Source organism: Thermobia domestica, chromosome 7 (assembly GCF_964235325.1).
Source record: "Thermobia domestica chromosome 7, izTheDome1.hap1.1, whole genome shotgun sequence".
NCBI lineage: Eukaryota > Metazoa > Arthropoda > Insecta > Zygentoma > Lepismatidae > Thermobia > Thermobia domestica.
Genome location: NC_137460.1, coordinates 199,768,761 through 199,791,010, shown reverse-complemented (window position 1 = coordinate 199,791,010; position 22,250 = coordinate 199,768,761).

Below are 22,250 nucleotides of genomic sequence, written 5' to 3'. Positions count from 1 at the left end.
TACTCTGGACAGTTTATTTCTTCTAAATTTGTAACTTCTCTTTGAAGAATTTCTTGAAGAAAACACTTTCTATTTATTCCGTATATTGTTGTAGTATTTGAACAATATGTTTGAAGTATTTCCTTAAGATGGTAATATTCTACATCGCCTTCGTGCCAGGTAATGCCATACACATTCTCACCTAGATATTTGTTTGTACTTACGATCGGCTGAGCTAACTTATTTAAAGGAAATGGTGGTTTAGAAATCCAATTTTGGAGAAAGGGAACGTCAGGATTTACAATGACTAGCTCTTTTACAATAAATTCATCTTCTTTATCATGATACGCCGAGAAGTGTACAACAACCCTCATCGTACTCAACTGAATAAATTAGGTGTTATCAGTATAAACATTTCTATCTTTGTCTACTTGTGCTAAAGAATCGAATTGCGCGTACACAATGCATGTAACAGGTTCAGTTAAAGTTTCTGAAAATTATACTTTTAAATTTACAGGGGAATCGCGTACTACATCCCACGTGTTATCATCTAAAGTTCCTGTTGGAGATAGAATAAAAGCATACAGAACATATCCGTTTGGATACTCAAGAGTAACAGTATGTGAATAATTTTGATAATATATAGCAGTATCTGAAATCAAAGTATAGTAACTTAGAAGGTATAAATTGTTATTAAAATCAGGAGTGAGGGGGTTGGGAGGAAATGATTTTGAGCCGACTTTTAATTGCAGTTTGTTAACGTTGAAGTTTCGAAATTCAAAGGGATTCAGATGTGATTTCCCATTGAAGGCTGTGTTGGAGATGAAACCAATAACCAGGTCTTTAGGAACATTACCCAGGAAAAGGTTATCAATGTTGTAAGACTTTACTTGTGCAGGTATAGTATAAGATCTTGTCTCCACTCTCGTCAGAGGTAACTTGGCTGTTTCCGAACCCATTCGTGTATTTAATTACATAGCTAAATCTGCAGCTACATCAATACGTCGTACATGAAGAATAACTTCCTCAAGTGCAACTTTATAACTTGTATTTTCAGGAGACATTAAGCAAAAATTATCTTTACTACGATGTAGTTTTACACGTAAACTTACTTTGTTAGGGCGCATACGATCTAAACTTACAATATCAGTATGAAGACGTCCATACATTTCAAAAGATTTACTATTTTTCACCTTATTAGCACGTTTTTGAAAACCAGCATTTGTATTATCTAATTTATTAAAACATTTTGCAGTATCTTTATGCTACATGGCACATGCTAAATGTGTTTGAGAAGCATCATAATAATAATTTAATAATGTTTCAATGTATGCACGATAAGGATAAGATCCTGATGAAGAACTAATTAATTTATCATTTAACGAATTATCAATTTGACTAAATAAAGAATGTGAGAAATTATTTACTGGTGCAACAATATCATCATTAGCTAAATTTGTACCATCAGCTTTAGTAATTTTACAGTGTACATAAAGATATAGATATGCAGGATGAATAAAGTCCCCTGTTTCTCCCGGAATAACAAATTCAATAGGCCCTTCTGAGGTTAATGTGGAAACATTACGATATTCAGCATTTGTAGTTGCTTCAATAGCTGTTTGTGTCACTGGTATAGAAAAGAAATCAAATTCATTGGTACAACATTCAAAACTATTTGAATTTAGGAACGCCATTATGAAAAGATGTCGTGTATATGTTTAGGTTTTGTTGGTGGTCCAAACTTTAAAATTGCAGGAGCTTTCCTCTTGCGTGACCGTCTCTTCCCGTTACCAGTTAGCAACTGCCCAACTTTATTAATTGCTTTTATCTTTAAACTATTACCAGCTTCTTTTACACGCGCACGAACCGATTCTGTAAATGGTCGATTTTCTAATACATCACCCGCAACTTGCATACCGGTTTGTAATGCTTGACGTCGTACAGTTTTTGCACCTTATTTAAGAAATGATAAAGCAAAACGAAATAATCCTTTAAAGAAACTACCTATACCATGTCCCCTTTGATATACAGGTCCTGAAAAATATGGTATTCCGCGCCCACGATGATAAGTAACACTTCTTGCTCTCATTTTTACTATTATAATTATTATTATTATTTAGAAGATGCAGGAGAGCGTTTAAAATGTAGTGTTACGTTCAGTGTCCCAGAACGAAATGGCAAATTTCGCCCTGCATGAACTTTTAATAGTATTTCAATTGTGTTGAAACAAAATTTTGCAAGTGGCATATAATGAATATCTTCAAAGGTAATAGTTTGAACTTTTCCGTACTTAATATTAGAGATTGTTGCTATACGTAATAATGGTGCTTTTATATCAGCTAAAAACTGATATTGTATAATATCTGTATAAATAAAAATTTGATGTGGATATCCGATATCTACGTATGGTTGTTTGAATCCACGAGATTCTTTAACAAGATCTGATTTTTCTGAAAAACCTAATTGTAAAGCTAATGTAGGCGACAATGTAACTGATTCTACACGTTCATCACATTCAACATGCACAACATTTGAAAAACTAAAACTTATAAAACTTGATATTGCGTTTAATTCCTCTACTAAATGATGAATAAATGGATATCCAACAAGAAATTTACTTTTCATAGGTTCTGCATTTTTAAATTTGTACCATATAACATTTTCTCCTTCGGTAAAATTATAACATGTTAATGGAATATGTACTTCACTTAATCCTACGTGCCAATCGGATTCTGATAAAGAATATTATTTTTAATTGATTAATAAAATGTGTTGGACTATTTGTAGGATATACATCTGCACTAGCATTTGAAACTAATGTAATGTAAAAACTAATCATCAATACTTTCAGATATCATTTTCGTTTAAAGTGAAGTGTTAGGGAAACGAAATGGTAATTTTAACCCGTGTTCATCTTTTAAGTTTACTTCTATCGTATCAAAATATTTCTTTTCAACTTTAACATAATGCGGTGTGTGAAACACAAAAGATTGTACATGATCGTGTTGTACATTATATACACTAAGTTTTCAAACTAATGGTCCTATATTTTGATGTTGTTTTACAATATCAATGCAAACATTAATTGTATTGGGAATATTATAATCTAAATCACATGGAAATTTTCCACGTGCTAATTTTAAATCAAAATTTCTAACTTTTGTGTATATAACATTTTTAAAATCAAGCGTATTTTCATTAATAAATCCAAAAATCTGTTGTAATCCTGGTGTAACACCTATCATACATTGATCTTCTAATTTCAAAGAATGCTTAATAACAATTTGATTTTTATTTTGTAAATAGTGTGACATACGAACATTTTCAGGAATTAATTGTAGAATAGATTCAATTAATGAATAATATCCAGGTGTTATTGGAACATGGTGGCGTTCAACTTTATCATCGATAACACTAGTAATTATAATTTCTTCGTTTTCACCAACATTGTAAAAACTCCACGAAATATTAATTTGTGTTAATGCAACATACCCCCTTCCCCATCACTTAAATCAATAGGTTTGCCAATTTAACTCGAAATGATGATGTTTTATTATTATCAAAAAGATTGCTACTTGCATTTGAAGGAAGAGTAACGTAAAAGTCGTGTGTAAAGTTCGAATTCATTTTGCAGACTGAATAGCATCTGATCTAATCCACGAATTCATACTTGATGAATATCCTAACCATTTTACATACATCCACGCATTTTTACGTTTCAATACTTTTTCAATGAGATATGTTTTTTTGCATTTATAATTACTTTTTGTAATTCTTGTGCATAAAATATTCCTTTAATTTCTTCACCGTTCCAATCTTTTAATTTGTAAGTGACAGGATCTGACTTAATACATTTTCCACAATAAATATTTCTTGTGACCATTTAGGTAAATATCCTTTTTCTAATTTATGTTTATACTTACTAACACGGACATAATCACCCGAACTAAATTTACAAGTTATATTTTTCTTATTCTTTTTATTTCCGTATAATGTTTCCCACACTTGATTCACATTGGAATCATTTACTTGTGCAGGTGCCATTTTAATACTTGAATGGAATGAATGATTATAATTTTTTACAATTTGATCTAATACATTAATATAACGATAAGTATTCTTTGCAGTAAAATAACGATACAATCTTTCTTTTAATGTACGTATAAAACGTTGTGCTAACGTACATTTAATTTCGGAATGAACACTATAATGATTAATTTCATATTCTTTAAACAATTGTTTGGCATGACGATTATAAAATTCACCACCTAAATCTGTTTGTACGTTAAACACAGGTAACTTGAAAGTTTTTAAAATTTTTGTTATTGCTTTTACCATTTCAGGACCTTTCTTTGTTTTTAACGGAACACAATATGCATAACGTGAACAAATATCAATACAACATAATATTTATTTATAATTATTATTATACTTTGCAATATTTTGCATATCTGCTAAATCCATTTGTAATGTTTCATTTGGTGCACTAACATAATACTTTTTACGTTCAAAAACTTTACGAGCTGGTGCATGTAATGCATAAGCATCTTGAGAAGCTAACCATTTTTTAATTTTCTTTTTAGATAACTGTTTTGCGTTGTAATGTTTGTATACTTGATAAAGAATCAGAATTTGAATAATCATAATATATTTTTGATAATTTTGTCATTTTACATACTATATTTTTCCAGTGTTTAAATAAATTAGCTACTACTGCAGGACTAGGAGATTTTCTTACTTTACGAATACGTTGCCTTCTACGACTACTACTACTACTACTATTCACTTTTGATGCTGGTGTGCTAATAGGTGTACCAATAAATTTTTTAGGAACGTTAAGATCTTCTAATAAATTTTTAAATTCATGAATACCTATAGGGTTTCTTGAATATTTTCTTGTACGAACAACATCATTTCTAAATCTATAATATTTGAACCTGGTATTGTTTTTTCATGAATACGTACAGTACCAGACTTAACCCAGTGAATTTTATCAGAACTTGTCAACTGTTTTAATAATAGATCTGTTTTCCTACGAAGTGTTTTCGGTACTGATTGTAAAATGTCCGATACAAATGGTAAAATAGAAGTATTGCTATCTTGTTTGGAACTTGATGATGATGATTTTTCTTCTTCTTCTTGAATGATAGGTAAAGTAATAGGTTTATGTGAAGAAGATGTATACTGTAAATAAAGATGCAAAGTTTGTTGATATAATTTCCACTTTTGTTGTACACTAAGATACGACGTTTTAAGATGTTATTCATTTCTTCATCTAAACTTGACTGATGTGAATCTATGGATTTAAGATTCGATTGAATTTCATGTACAGGATTTTCAGGAACTAAAATCATTTTACGTAATTCTGACATACTTAACGACTAAAAACACTGCTTCCTACTGCTGCAAGAAGTGGTCCCAAGATTAACGGTAGAAGCGCACCACTTTTTTGTAGTAACAACTTCTTCTTTTTATTCAATGCAGTAAGCTGCTAAGATAGAGCACGTAAGATCTTTTAATGTCTACGTAAACGTTGCTTCTGACGAGAATTTAAAGGGATGTTTCCTTTTATTGTGTTTTTAGCTACTTGAGATATTGTTCTTATTAAATCCCCTGAAGCATTTTGTAAAATTTGTTTTCGTTTGGTATTCTTTGGCATTTGCACAGAGCACAAAGCGTGCTGTAGTGTTGTTTCACCTTCAACATCTTGATGCAGATTAAACAAAATTTTCTGTATGCATGTCTTTTACGTTAGCGTGCACATACATGATTTCATTCGGAAAAATATTTGTACGTATTCGCAATGCATCGTTTGTTTTTTGTGTCAAGTCAAATAATAAATAAGTGTGAGGCTCCCGTGTTACTTCTTCGAACACACTCACGACTTCTTTACTATACCGAGGCATAATCTGCCTTGCCAAATATTGTATTTGTAATTTATCACGTGGATTTTTAAATACTATGATATAATGTGCATTTAAACTAATATCACGTGCATGTTTTCCTTTTGGAAATAAATTTTGAATAATAAATATTACAGTTAACTTTTTATGGTGTGCATACTTTGTAAATAAATTAGCAACATCGCCATTAGTTTCTGACATTAACTCGTCAAGTATTAATAATGATTTTTCTTTAATTTCAAAATTATTCATGTCAGGTATTCCCTCTACAAAACGTATTTTTGCAATTGCATCTAATTTTGGTATTACTGCACCATAACATCAAACAATATCATTAAACTTTATACAAAATATTTGATCACATTCATTATGTAAACGATTTACAAAACAAGTTTTACCAGCCCGTGAAGGACCAGCGATTAAAATAGTAGAGGGATGTTGAAACTTTAACATCTTGTAACATAATGCATGCATACAATAGAGACTCTGCTTTATATACACACTCACACTCATACATTGAATATCGAGCTTCCATGGAAATTTTAGCAAGTAGTTTCCAAGAAAACGAAAGAATACAAAAGCAGTTTACACAGTAAACGAAATGGTTAAAAATCACTGGGATATATGAGTAAAGCTTAAAATGACAAGTTTATATATTGTCTACACAGCAAAAGAAATAATGAAAGAATAAAATAAATTAAAAATAAATTAGAAATAAATTAAAAATAAATATTTTTACCATCGATGATTGTTCGGGGGTCAGTTCATCGTCAGTTATGTCAGGGTCGTCAATTCGTTTTCGTTTTTTGTTGACCTCACGGTGTGTCTTTGTCTCTCTACAGCTAAAGATACGGAAGCCCGGTCTACGAACGATGCTATTCGGGTTTTCTATTACTGTGGATTCTAATTGTCCAGACACTAATTTATAGACTCTCAAAGTTAATTTTCTGAGAGGTCCTATCATTTACGTGTTATCTCCCTAATTTTGAACATATGCCGAACATCCCCTTGGGCAATTGTTAGCGTCATTGCATAATTTTTGCAGCCTAAACCTATAAAGGTTGTAAACTCCCAACCTTCAGGAATTTCATTTGTCAGATCACCCAAATAGTTTCCGAGCGGTAACAAGAGTTCCTCATTTTTTTCTGTAGGTACATGATGCTGTCAGTGTCACAGTAGATTACTCTGTCAGGTCCTATAGTCGTCAGTAGTTCGTAAAGTCTAAGTCTAGCCCACGAAGTAATAAATGCGGCTAGTATCATATTGGAAAACTCTAACGGAACGTTTTCATTTTCAATGTCTCTGTACGTGAGAATAAGATGGTTATCATCAATTGGTAATACACTTTGAATCTCATACCTTGCCGTAATTAAATACCTAAGAAACGTGACCTCATCACTAACGATTATACTCTGTGACATGTCTGTGCGTTGCCCCCACTTTCCATACAATGAATTGAGGTATAGTTTCGCACATTGCCTCAATCCCGGGTTCATCCTAATATTGTCATAATTTAATCGTATGCCTTCATGGGCATAATATTCATCGATATATTTCTGTTTGTCTTCTTCAGTGGTACAGTATGCAGGAAAACCAGAGGCTTCCTGCTTCATCTGAAGGAAGGGATTCACATAGGTCCCGAACAGCCCACCTGAATTCCCCTCTTCAGGATCTAAGAGTTCAAATTCCCATATCTCATGTATATCGATTATCTTGTAACCTTTTTAAGAGCAAGGTGTAACTCTGGAGTGCAAAATGTTCCTGTGAGATCACACTCAGCGCCACTACGGGTACATTCGTTAGTGTTTTCTTCTTCCACGCATGTGGGGCACAGACCAAATAGTAATCGATCTCCCGCAACGTATTGGAGCACCGGAAAATAGAGGTCCTTCGCAGGCAAGATTGTGCATTTTACTACACCTTGAATACTTTCCACATCTGGAAAGTTCGGCCCCGTGTGAATCTTAGGTGATTTAACCGGCATATGTTTACGTGCCATCACCCATGGATAAAGACTAGTTACATCGGCGTAGGAAATTCGCTCATCACTCGCACAATTGATGTAGGAACGAAAGACCTCCGTGCGACCACCGTTGTAACAGTTCTTAGGAATAAGAAAATCAGGCAGATTAGTACATCGTTCTTGAACAAACTTTTGCACTTTCTTGTCCGTCTTTACCTTATTGTCCCAAGAACATTCCTATATTTCGTATAGGTTTACACCTACACTTTTCAGGTACCTAGGGCGCCGCATGGTTTGCTCATATCGTTTCTCCATCGCATTGTATGAGTCTTGAGCATCGTGCAAAACCGCGTCACGTTTAAAGGGAAAACAAAGCCTACAGGCATGGAAATAACATCCGTAAAAGTCGAAGGCAGCGTTGAGTCCTTCGTGCCATCCATCGACCTTGTACCTACCAATATACTTTTCCCACCTCTCCCAGCATGCTGGATTTCTATCCCTAATTGGTCTTCCATATACATAAGCCATTGCATAACTTTCGTACTATACTTGGTCTTATGAGGAAATCCCAACGCGGGAATGATAAAGTATTTTCCGGTAAGTGCAAGGTACGATATGTCCGCATCGCAAGACCTGCAATGGTGGATGATGTTATGAAACATTGCAAACCCTCCGTTTTCTCTTCGATGATATCACTAAATTTGATGACCGCTTCTGTTAGAATTCTAACGTCATTCTCACAATAAGCCAGCATATCCTTCTGCAGGTTAAACTCCTCGCCACTTTCCGCACGTTCTTGGTGCCAGGCTTCCAGTTGTTTTCTTTCTTCGCGCCTCAGGGTCATAGTACTCAGGCGGAAGGTAGGGACCGACATAATTTTGATTCTCTTCAGTATTGAACAAATATGGGAAATCTCCCTTCTTTAAATTTTGACTAAGGCCTAACATTTTCGGTAATTTGGATAATTTCACGCCGATGAAAAAGAAAGAATCACGGAAGAAGAGACGGTTACCTATGTTGATATTAAAATCTTTTGACCTTGGATAAGAACACTAGGTACAATATGCTGGTTTTCTATTAGAGTTTTAAGACAGAAGAGACCATCGTAGCGGCTACCATTATGGGCGATTGCCACAATCTTCTGAAAGACAGGACGCTCTACTAACGCATGGTTAATAAAATCCGTCATTGTCTTAAAAGAAAACGAACGATTTCCAATATTGTCACCGCACGTTTTACAAGGCTCGTCGATACCTTTCCTTATACAAGCATGACAAACATGATGACAACACACCGGTACAACTTTATGCTTCTTTTACCCGCGCTCATTTGGTGCCTTCAACATCGTCTCTACATCATAGGTGATGTACATAAACCTTTTCGTATGAACAGGTCGCTGTCTCTGAACAAAACATATATGATTTGTATCAACATACGCACGGCACGTTGAATAAAAATGTTCACAACACATGTGATCAGATTTTCTCCCTCTCTTATCAAAGATGACACCGCAATCGATGGAGAGCTTTACATTAGCACATACAGATCTAGCCGCTTTATTACGTGTCACATGGTTTTCAAAACATATACCCTCAGCAAACTCTCTATTGCATGCATTGCATTTAATTCTGTTTGCAGTATAATCACGTTCGTGAGTATGTTCGCAAAAAGTACAACGAGTTTTACACTTGTGTGCACGTGACCTTTCATGATATGCTTCCAAACAATAATAACAATACTTACGTGCCTTGAGGAAAGTTCTAATGTTACGAATGGGATCGAAATGACCAATAGTGTTACCTCTTCGATAAGGGATAAAAATCTTATTTTCTGCAGGTTCTCCCGGGTAACGCACTATATATTCCCGGTTATTCTTTTCATGCTCCTCATAAACCACGATTTGATACTCTCCTTTTAAATATGCTTGAAATGCGTCCAAATCGGAAAAGTCACATCCTTGCTTACTTTGAACGTTAACCCCTGCCATCTCGCAGAGAACTTCTGCTTTAAGAAGCCATGTATCTTGGTCTCTTGTTCTTAAAATATACAAACTTTGAGCACTTCTTGTATGCTTGGTTATCCAGTATACTATGGCCATAGGAAGACAGTAAATATTTCAATTTACAATGTGGATTAATCGCTTTTCTAAGTAATCTTGGTGTTTTGCATATTTGTCAACGGCACTCGTTGCATTTCTTCCCTGGCCATGCATACTCTCGGCTATATGAAATCGAAACAATTGTTCTTCGTCAACAGTTAAACCATTAGTTTTTCTTCGGCAAATACAAATTCCGTAATTTTTTTCACGCACCAATTCCCATATGTTATAAATTCACAATATTCTTTGCGGACTTACAACTTGTCAAAATAATAAGCGGATCATAGCCAATAATGCAGTAGTGACTTAACATAAGTATCATTAGTTACTCGCACCCCTAATACGTAACATAGCTTCAGCACCTCCCAAGTGAAATATACTTCTCCCGCATCGTCGTATTCACGCTTTTCCAACATGTTAACAATTACAAAATACAAGTCTGTTTTTGTCTTCATTTTTGCATAAAACAAATTGAGGAATATTTTTAAAATATATAATAGTCCTGGGTTCGTTCTAATATTTTTCTCATTTAATTATAGACCATCATGAGCAAAATACTCGTGAATATATTTTTCTTTGTCTCCTTTAACATGTTGTAGGAAAGCTTAAAGATTCTTACTTCATTTGGAAGACTATGCATATCTTGAACAAGCTATATGTGTTACAATCCTCCGAGTTTAAATTACCAAATTTCCTTTATTGTGACCATTCACACTGTATACCATTATACAGTGCAAAACGTACTTGTAATGATATAATCATTAATATTTTATTTTTCTAAATGTATAAACATATTCCTTGGAGCTTTTAATAAGGTGATCTAACAAAATTCCCTTGCAAGTTGTATCTTGACGAAACTAAACTTAATAACAATATATGGTTTCCATTCTTTAATGTATTAAAAGTACAATATTTATGTTACTAAAATAGTAAAATCTTTTCTAAAAACAGTATTATGTAATGTATTACACAATGTCTATTTTCACACATAAAAAATCTTCAAAATGATTATTGATAATAAAAAAGTGATGTACTTGAAAAATTAAATATGGTAATGCACAGTCTTCTCCGCAGGTTTTTGAGTATAAATTAGGTCATGGGTGATACGAATATAAAGCGGATTTTACCGCGATAAGATGTACAGTCAAAGGCAGTCTGTTTCCACAAGTGCAAAGCGAAAAATAAATAAAAACTTGTACAAAGTTAAACAATTAAGAACATATTCTGGTTCATTTCATAATAAGAAAAGAAAAAGTGAAATTCAAACCAAAACCAAAAGTGAAATTCTTTCATAACCAAAAGCAATAGTGTAGACTCTAAGTATATTTCACCACGTGAAAAACGTTTTGAACTTGAAAAACAAAAGAAAATTATTGTTGTGCATCCACATGATTTGATATTCCTGAAGAAAATGATACATGTAAAATTACTTTTCCTAAGCAAGAGCCAATGAAAGACATAGTTTACAAGCGAAATTTCGTATATCCAAATGAAATATTTTTTGAAGAGGAAGTAGCAGATCAAAATACAATTTCTAAAGACAATTCAATATTCATCGAACTAAAGTGTGATTGTACTTCTAATGAAGTAAGTGAAGTTTGTGTAAAACAACTACTAGAAAATTATAAACTTTCTGAAGCATTACTTTGCAAAAGTTGTGCAATTCGAAGTGAAAATGAAACTGCACAAATGTGTAAGTGAGACTGACGAAGAATTAAATACTACTGTGTGGAATTTCCTAATTAAAAATCAACACGTGACTAAATATTAAAACAATATCTAAAAATTCATATAAAATATACAGATACCAACATTATTCCATATCTTATAAACAAATTTAACTATACATATCAGGAAATTACATTTAATGATTATCATATTTCTGATTTAAGAGAGGCGTATCTTGAACAGGATAAATATGTGTTTCGGAAATCATCAGTGTATCAGTGTATTTCCCTAAATAGATACGATCAATGCGAATATCAATGCAGTTCTTTTTCTCTAAATGAAGTTTGTGTGTTACTGTGTATTGCCCGATGGAAACCACATCAAAAACTCTCGTTATGGATGTTTTACAAATCGTAGTAATTTAAATGAACATGAGTATTACTTTAGACTATGATATGCTATGTTATAATACATGGCGTGCAATTGTAAATGTGCAAACTTTTGATACGTTATATCAAGAATTTACAACAGTGCATAGTGACATCGAAACTGATGACTTGGAATTTACATATACATTATATAACATGTTAAATAAAGACAACATTCAGTTAATTACAGAGTTATTTTTACAAAAAGATTTACAATATGCATTTTTAAAAAGTTCTAATGGAAAATAAAAAATCTTGTGTTAATCAATCACAAAATAAAAACAAACTGTGTAAATTAACAAAAACAGGTGATAGAAAACTTTCAGCGTTAAATTGGCCAACATGTAATTGTAAATATAATATTATAAATATTGAATGTATTAAACAATATTTCAAGGAATATTAACATTTTAAAAATTATAATTGTTTTTGTAACTAAAATAAATATCTCAATGAAATATGTAAATAAAATTATTATTATCTCTTTATATTACGTGTTTTATTATTATAAAAATTTTTTGCAGAAGCACTGATGAACTATGTTCCGAACTTGTAAATTAAGCGCTTCCTATGAAAACTTGGAGCAGTTGTGCTGCGATCTTATTAAAATTTTTGAAGAAGCACTGAGGAACTGTTCCGAACTTGTAAATTAAGCGTTTCCTATGAAAACTCGGAGCAGCTGTGCTGCAATCTTATTAAAATTTTTGCATAAGCACTGAGGAACTACGTCCCGATATTAGATACATTTTTTGTTATTTGTATTTTCCTTTTCAAATCCAAGGCTCATGTTTACTTCATACAATTTATGTTAAAATCTCTGAACACTTAATGAGTGTGATAATTTTATTTGTTCGCTTCATATGGAAGCTCCTTGTTAAATAATTTGTATTATTTGCAATAAGACTCTTAAGCCAACATACTTGCAATTATTTTATTCCTTTGTTTTACTACGTAAACTCTGCTTATTTATTTATTTATGAAATCGATTGCTTTTCAATTATTTTCACGTTCACAATTAAAGATTTTTTACGATTTTTTCATGAAAATATAAGTGTTTTATTTAGGAAATGTTTCTTATTAAATAAAATCAAAAATAAATTATATATATATATTTATTTCGATAACACATATAATCATAGACATAATATATATACAAGACATAATAATACATACAAATAACAATATAATCATAAAAATAATATATACAAAACAATAATAATAATACATACAAATAATATATACACAGACAAAAAGGAAAGTATATAGAAAATTACATGACTGAAGTTAAACTTCGATCTTTATAAAGTAATATATTAACTAAGTCCTCAATATATTTCTCTGATTTTAATAATTGTTCACATTCAAAATGAAACAATTGTATGTTTAATTTACTATTAAAATTTTCTTTCATATAAATATCAAGCACTTCATCTCTTACAGTATTATTATTCATCACGCACAATGCTTCCGCTTCCAATGGTAATTTGTTTGCAAAAAGGCATCTGTGCTCAAATTGATTAAAATGATTAAAGGTACAGCCTTCACAAAGTAGTGCTTTCTTTGGTTTCCACTTTACGATACTTTTTTCAATACACTTTTTGTCCACATTTACACTTACAATTTTCCAATTTCGAACGTAATGATAAATACAATGGTTCCTCCTGTTCTACTAATGGACAATTCAGTGGTGAAACACTCGGTAATGGGGTAGCTGGTTTGCAAATGTCTAATTCATCGAATAAACGATGAATTTCTTCTTCTTCATTATCGGGAAATAAATTTGGTGATCCATCCAATTCAGAAAATACATCTTGTGATGCTGCTACCTCCTCCACGTCTGGTAATCCATCCAATTCTGAAAATAAATCGGGAGATACTGCTACCTCCTCCACGTCTGGTAATCCATCCAATTCTGAAAATAAATCGCGAGATGCTGCTACCTCCTCCACGCCTGGTAATCCATCCAATTTAGGAAATACCTCGGGTAATGATAATGGTCCCTCCATTAACCACCATTTTAATGTTGGAACTTTTACTGCTCTACTACGTAAGGAAGCTGGTAATCCCACTGGAGATGTGGGAATTAAAACAAGATCGTCACGTAAATCAATATCTGGTGATTCCGGAGTATCCTTTGAAAACTTTAACTTCTTTTTTGGAGAATTAATACTCTCAATGTCTTCTTGAACTTGACTACAAAACGAAGTCATTATGATACTATACCAATCTTCTCTTCAAATTTAATATATAAAGAAAACTTTACTAACAACGTCATATCACATGGTACTTTAAAACATACCTACTACAATAGTTAAAATATTTTCGCATCCACTTTCCCAATTCTGTATACAATTTTCATACTAATAAGGACAGAGAAAACATGTACTTAAATTTCATTTGTGTTCTCACATAATTCTTTTCAAAAAATAAAATCATTAACGGTGTTTAGATTCTGCTACGGTATTCATATCGTGTGCCAATCAACCAATGTAATCTATGTACATAGAAAATATTTTACATAAACCGTATGCAAATAAACGGTTTATATGATTTTAAATCTTATTTACATGGTTATTTACATCTTCCAATAGTATTGTTATTCAGGTAAACAAAACATGTACCAACAATTTATAAGCTCAAATACTAGGGAAAGTTCCTTTGTATTTCACATTCAGTGTCACATCAATGTGACAATCTTCTATTGTATTCATGTTCCATGTTATCTCAAGTTCTGCTATTCGTAACAGTAATTTTTTTGTATTCTCCGCTGTCAATATCTAAAGTTCGTCTACCAAACCATTAAGTTGTTTTTATTACCTAACGGTATTCTGTAATAATTATCTACCACGTCCCCCAATTTTCTTTATATTGTACGCCAACAACATAATATGTGTACCCACAGCTAAACCAGACTATTGTCAATTAACGCGTCCTCAATTTTCAGCATAGAAGAAAGTTTCAATATGTTTACCTAGTGCGTCCTCAATTTTCTTTATATTCTTCTCCGACAATGTCTTATGTGTAATCATAACGACGCCAAACTTATTTTTATTACTCTGTCGGCATTCTATGATGTCTACCCGGCACGGTATCGCTTTTCTTTTGTGTTTATTTTAATTTTAATATGTTCCTGCAACACCAACTTTCACTTCTACCCAATTGGTTCCCAAAAACTTCAGTTCGTGTCTTGAGTTCGCCAGAAAAGGACGTCCAACAACCATACTCTGTATATTCAACAGTATATGTACTCCGTACACAACGTCTTTCACATTATTACCATCTAATAAAGCGAAAGAATTAAAAAGTCCTGCACGAATAAAGGTTATTCCCTCCCATCTTTAATATGATCACAATCAAATTTAACGAGTATGCTATGCATACGATCCATCAAAATACAAGTTGCTATGCAAATGATCCAGTAAAATAAAATAATACGAAAGAACAAATAATTAATATGATCACAGCATAGCTGTTCTATGGAGTATGCTTTAGCATGCGAATTGGGAAAAATAATAAGATCACAACATTTTAACGATGAGTATGCTATGCATACGATCCAATAAATAATTAACAACGAGCTTTTCTTTAGTGCACTCACATTCTTCATGGGATCGCAAACACAATTTGTTCCGACTAATTTATTAGAAGAATACAATAAGAATGAGCTTTTAATTAAGCGAAAGAATGAAAAATGACACGATCCGTAAAAATATGAGCTTCTAATGAAGCAAAAGAATGAAAAAAAAGATACCATCCTTCAAAATACAAGTTGCTATGCAAATGATCCAGTAAAATAATTAATATGCTCACATATTGTTCGAGTAATTATTACGATGTATTAAAAATACAAAAGAACAAATAATTAATATGCACACACAATGTTCAAGTAAACTACGCAAAAGTTAAATTATTTTAGTAGGCTCACACGTAGTGTTCAAATAATTGATTAGAATATTCAGGATTTGAGTATTACCACTTCAAGAGCTTCTACATGAAGCGTACCAACTAAAATTGCATAGCAATTTAAAATTAATTCGTTCACAGTATTTAATTGTACATCAAGTAAATTATAAAAATAAAAAATATGTCATTCAACCTTTTTCTATAAACTAGGCCATCCCTCGTAACAATCTATCCTTTCCAGGAACTAGTCTAACCATTTAATGGTCAAACAATAACTCTTACTTGACCTACTAACCTGTTGGGGTGGCGGGGTGGCCCACAAACAAGATAATAATATCATTCCCTTTCACATCCGTTTTATAACCTCGAAATAAATTTAGAATATGCCACGTGTGACAACATTAAGCGACAGGTCTACTCAACTGGACATGATTCTATCCAATCGGCTCCACAGAAACCATCGTTTATTCCAACTTCGACTAATTACTCTTCCTCAGAAGAACGTGCATTAATAGGTTCTCCAGGATCCTCTCCGGTTAGACGGACTCGCACGTTCAGAGGAGATAACTTGTACACCGGCTCTTCGAAGCCAGTCTGGAACTAAGAATTTGTTACTAGTCATGTCAAGAAACAGGAACTACTACAGGAATTGCATCAGTTAACTCCCAAACTTCAGTCCGACACCCAGCCACTTACCACACTAGATTTACAGGCGCTACTACTACGAATTATTCGCTTTCTGGAACATATACAAGAATGAGTCAGTTGCAGCAGTTAAGAATACTCCAATGGAATCTCCAACAATTTCGTGGCAAGGAGGTGTTTTTATCGCAATTATGCCGCTTCTTTACTCCGGCTATCATACTGTTACAAGAAACCTGGACTCGCCTTGAAGACAACTTAAGAATTCCTGGATACCGAGTGTATCACCGTCCTCGGGATGACTGCTACGGTGGGATCGCGTTGGGTATCCGCACCTCTTTACTGGCTCGTGTTATCTCCACACTTCCACCAACCGGCTCATCAAAAATACAAGTTCTCGGAGTGCTGTGTGCTGGACTCACTTTTATCAACATCTACGCCCCACCAGACAGCCCTCCTACAACTAATTACTGGCAAAAATTATTTACTTCAATCCAAGGTCCTTGTGTTATTGGGGGTGATCCGAACTGTAAAAGTGTAAAATCGGGCAATAGTTACACCAACGTAGCTGCCCGGAACCTTCTCGCTGCAATGGACTATACAACTCACCTCATTGCAAATGATGGGACTGCTACTCGCCTCCCGAACCTCAATGGTTATCCCAGTGCGCCTGACATCACCATCGTCAGTTCCCCCAAGGCTCACCTCTCGTCATCTGCCCCAACCGCTTTTCGCATTCCTCAATCATACAATCGTACAACATACCAGAGTGCAACCGACGAACTTTTCCGGTATTTCCCTGTACAAGTCACTCCTATCAATACCTCTTTTTTCATACATATTATAGAAGCAGCATCCTCAGAAGCCTCCACATCTACTTCTCAAATTCCTGGCCAGACTTGAATTCAAGCATCCCGTTCCCATTTTCCTTGGTGGAACAGGCGTTGCCAACAACTCCTAAATGATAGTAAACAGAAGCAAAAGGAATTTTTTAAAGAGAAGAGTCAACAAACATATGTACTCTATCACCAGTCCCAAGCGATGTACAAACGATACATTCAGCAATGTCGCAAATAACGCTGGCAACAATTTTGTGTCACGCTCCACCCACAGGCCACTTCGTCTTCTATCTGGAAATTTATACGGAACCAAATTACAGGGTCTCCTCCGCGAGCAGTTCCCACTGAAAGTCTCCCGCCTTGGATTGACGAATTTTATCGCCTTCACACGCCTCCAGAACTACTGAACGACAGACGAACTATACAACCTCCCCTCGATCCGGAGTGTGTTTTACCAATCTACAAGAATATCACCATCCAAGAACTGAACCTGGTGTTAACTGCTCGGCGATCCACAGCTCCTGGGAGAGATCAGATTAGATATCAACACCTGTACGACCTATCTCCATATGGTCGATCCGTACTTCTTCAAATCTACTCTCAGATATGGAGGACAGGACACATTCCATCTTCATGGAATGACTTAGTGGTAGCCCCTATACTTAAACCACACAAACCTATCGGGTTGGCTCAGAGTTATCGTTCGATTACTCTTATTTCATGCGTCGTGAAAGTTTTTGAGATCATCCTCTCTAAATTGAACTGGCACTTGGAATATTTTTCAATCTTCCCACCCACATTAACTGGTTACCGAAAAAGCATGTCATCTTTGGACTAGGTTGCTGCTCTTCTTCTCGATATCTGGAACACAATTCAATATCGACAGTATTTGATTGCTGTTAAACTGGATCTGGAATATGCATATGACTCCATCATTCTCGATCGCATCACTCATATGGCACAACTCCAACTTCCTACACCTCTTCTCCGCTATACTCATAATTAGAGATGCAAAAAAGCCGGCTTTTTTGAATCAATGGTTTTTTTCACATAAAAAGCTGGCTTTTTTGGAAAAAAAACGAGAATTTTGGAAATTTTGGCTTTTTTCAACTTCTTGATTTTTCTATCTAAATAGCTTTCTTATAGTATATTCTATAGTTAGATAAGAATTCCATGACCTGAATGTGATATTTCGCTCTGAAATTCACCATCAAGATGGATGGAGCATATGTTTTACGAATTAAAGCTAACATGAAGAATGTAGTATTTGAGGGTAATTTTAGAGGCTATTTAACTTTATTTTAACTTTTGAGTTATCGACATCTTTTTTCTTCTCTAGTTTGTCATCCGTGTTTCATTTCTAAGAGCTTTTAGTACTCTAGCTTCTAGCGCAAAAGTTAAACTTGCCCGTTTTTCTATTTATCCGTCAAAGTGTACGTTTTTCAATATATCTGTCAAACCGTACTTCCACATTTCTGTTATACTGTAGCTGTGAAGTGATTTAGCACTAATTTTCCGGACACAACCTTGAATACCAATTTATACAAATAATCAGTAGCGGATTTAGAAAAGTACTTTAGGAGGGGTTTTTCTGATTGTTTCGTTTCCTAAAAAGTCCTAATTTTATTTGGGAAGTGCTTGAAGTTTATGAGTACAGGCATAACTAATATTTCGTTTCGTTTATATGTTTAGCAATAATCTTCCGGATAAAACTTTAAAAATCATTTTATACTGAGAATCAGTGGCGGATTTAGAAAAGTAGTTTGGGAAGGGTTTCTTACTAATGTTTAGTTTTTTTAACATTCGTAATTTTTGTTTGACGGGAGCTTAAAGTTTATGAGTAAAGGCATAAATAATAGATATTTTGTTTGTTGCAGACATTCCGTAACTTTGGGGAACGGGCTTCAGTCCAAAAGACCGCCCCCTAACCTTCGCAAAACCGTCACTGCTGGTAATTAGTAATAATAACGATTTAAAAACAATAAAAAAGGAAGTCGCCCAACTCACAGTACACGCACTATTTCTACATTCACAGATGGAATGAAGAAAAGCGTTGTCAGAATGGTCGAATGCTGGTTGAATCCCGTACTTCCCGATAGAAGCTCAAAAGCTAATCACTCAGTCATGTTTGTTGTGCAGTGGTATTTAGCTTAACTTAAATATATTCCGTAGTCTTTTTTTCGGGGGGGGGGGAGTTCCGTAATGATATGTTCAATCACGGGATTTTCCCAATGACTAGGGTGGGAGATTCTCAACTTAAGAAATTTACTGACCGCACTTCTTTAAGCTTATGGGAGTTCTTCCGGCATAACCCCCCTGTTGCATAATAACATCAAGGCGAAACAAACTTATTTCTGTGAATATGTAATATAAATACATAAAGCAAAAAATCTAAGTCAAAAAAACCTGGTTTAAACCAAAAAAGCCTGGTTTAAACATCCCCCCAAAAACGGGTTTTTGGCATTTTCTAAAACAACCACGGTTCTTGCCAACTCTGCTTACTTTTGTATATAGGAAATTAAAAAATTCTTATTATATACATTGGTTAATCCTGTGGAATTCATAATGTAAATATGTTGAAGAAAAATTGTTTGAAATATTTTTTCGAAATTCATAGTTTATTTTCGATGTTTTATATTATTATCAGCATCAACCACTAATTAAATTATTTTTTGTGTTATAGAGAAGCGATACAAAGTCTGTTTTATCAATTTAAAGCAGTATTTTGAAAAGAGCCCAAAATTTCCCAAGCAAAAAAGCAAAGCAGAAAAAACCGAGTTTTTTTTTCAAAAAAGCCGGTTTTTTTTCCGAGCCCTTGCATCTCTACTCATAATTGGTTGGTACAGCGTCGCATCTGCATCAAATACCATAACAGATATTCTTCTTACCATTCAACATCCTTGGGTATTCCTCAAGGCTCTAGTCTCTGTCCAACTCTATTTAACATATACACACTCTCTCTCCATCAACGACTTAGAAAACTGGTTCGTATTCAACAATACTGTGATGACATGTTGTTATATGTCAAAACTTCTAACATAGTGGACGGGCTACGCATTTTGCACGACGCTCTCCTAGAGCTTCATCCCTGGACCTCTGTAAACGGCATGTCAGTCAACTGGGTGAAATCTTCTTGCACTCTCTTCACCGGAAAACGTTTTTAACCTCCAATCCGTCTCACGATAAATAACACTCCTTTACATGTTACACCTACTATACAATATCTTGGTTTTCATCACGATTCTAAACTAAATTGAAAGCATCATCTCAAAACAATAGCACTTAAAGTCCAACCTTATTTTAAGTTGCTGTCCTGCATCAGCCACAAGGGGTGGTGAACAGATATATCCTCCCTGCAACAAATCAGTACTAAATGTGTGGATGCAAAACTTCACTATGGCGGAATATTACTCTCTCTACTACTTAAACGGATCAGCGAACATCACATCCGTCTTCAAGCCACAACACAGCGAATTATATTCCGACAACCAAAGTCGGCACCTTCCTCAGCACTTTTAGAAGAAGCTGGAATAATTCCTTTCCTAGTGAAAACATATTTTGTGGCTAAAAAATTCCTCCTTCAACGCATATGCTGCACCTCTTCCCTATTATTACCGAAATTACAATTCCTATACAATAGCAACCTCCATACCCGACTTCCATATTATAAACAGCTACCTTGGATTTATCGAGCATTCGTTAGTATTCATAACTGGCTAAATCAATTCCATCGAGGACCAGAACTACTATGTTATACTGCACAATATATTACTCTTTTACATTATCCCACACTTGAGCAACCGGTGGTCTCTTTCAAACGTCTTCGCTCCAATCAGTCTCAGATAATGCGCCATCTCTGGGAACACTACATTCAATTTCATCACTCAAATACCATTTCAATTTACACGGATGCTTCCAAACAGCATACATGGATCTATGGTTGGAGCAAGAATTTATATACCAGCGCTTAATTACGCAGAAACTCACAGACTTCCACCGAATACATTAATCTATTTAGCAGAAAGCCGGACAATTTGCACGGCATTGAAAGTCGCCTTACAACGAAAACTACCTATCGTGGGCATTTGTAGTGATAGCCTTAGTGCGTTACAAGGAATATGTAGAACCTCTGGGACATCTGCCATTCATGGTTACACGTCGATATTCGTCAACAGCTTCGAGTGTTACATAACAATCATCAAGTGGTTACGTTAATTCATACGCCATCCCACTCCGAAATCCCCGAAAACGAAGTCTGTGTTATCCTGAGCAGATATGCAACCCAACATGGCACACCGATTGATCTCCGGCTTCCAGCATCGTTCGCCGAGATACTGCTTCAGAAACGGCAAACCGAATAGCGAACCTACCAACGACAACAACGATCAGGTCCAGGGATTTATTATTGACAACTAGAACCGATTCCCACCACGAGAAAATGGGAGGCCCGTCATAATTGGACAAGAAAACATAATTGTTTATATTCTCACCTTCGTCTTCATACTGCTCAAAGTCCCACCCAGCAATATAAACAGCAGCAACGCCCCTCACGTTTGTGTTATTGTGGAGAAAATGAAGGTTCTATTGACCACCTGACCTTTCAGTGCTCTCTAACGCCTGGTTACAGTCCGATACTCAACACAGTCATTCATTCTGTCTAATTCACTAGCCGCGTAACACTGTCTTTCTTACTAGCTAACAAAAACCACCTCGTTCTTTATCATCTGTTACAATATTACATAATGAACAACTACGACTTGTAATGGTGTCAAAGTGATAAACAGTGCAGTGCTCTTGTTATTCATAGCAGCTTGTAATATATAGTAT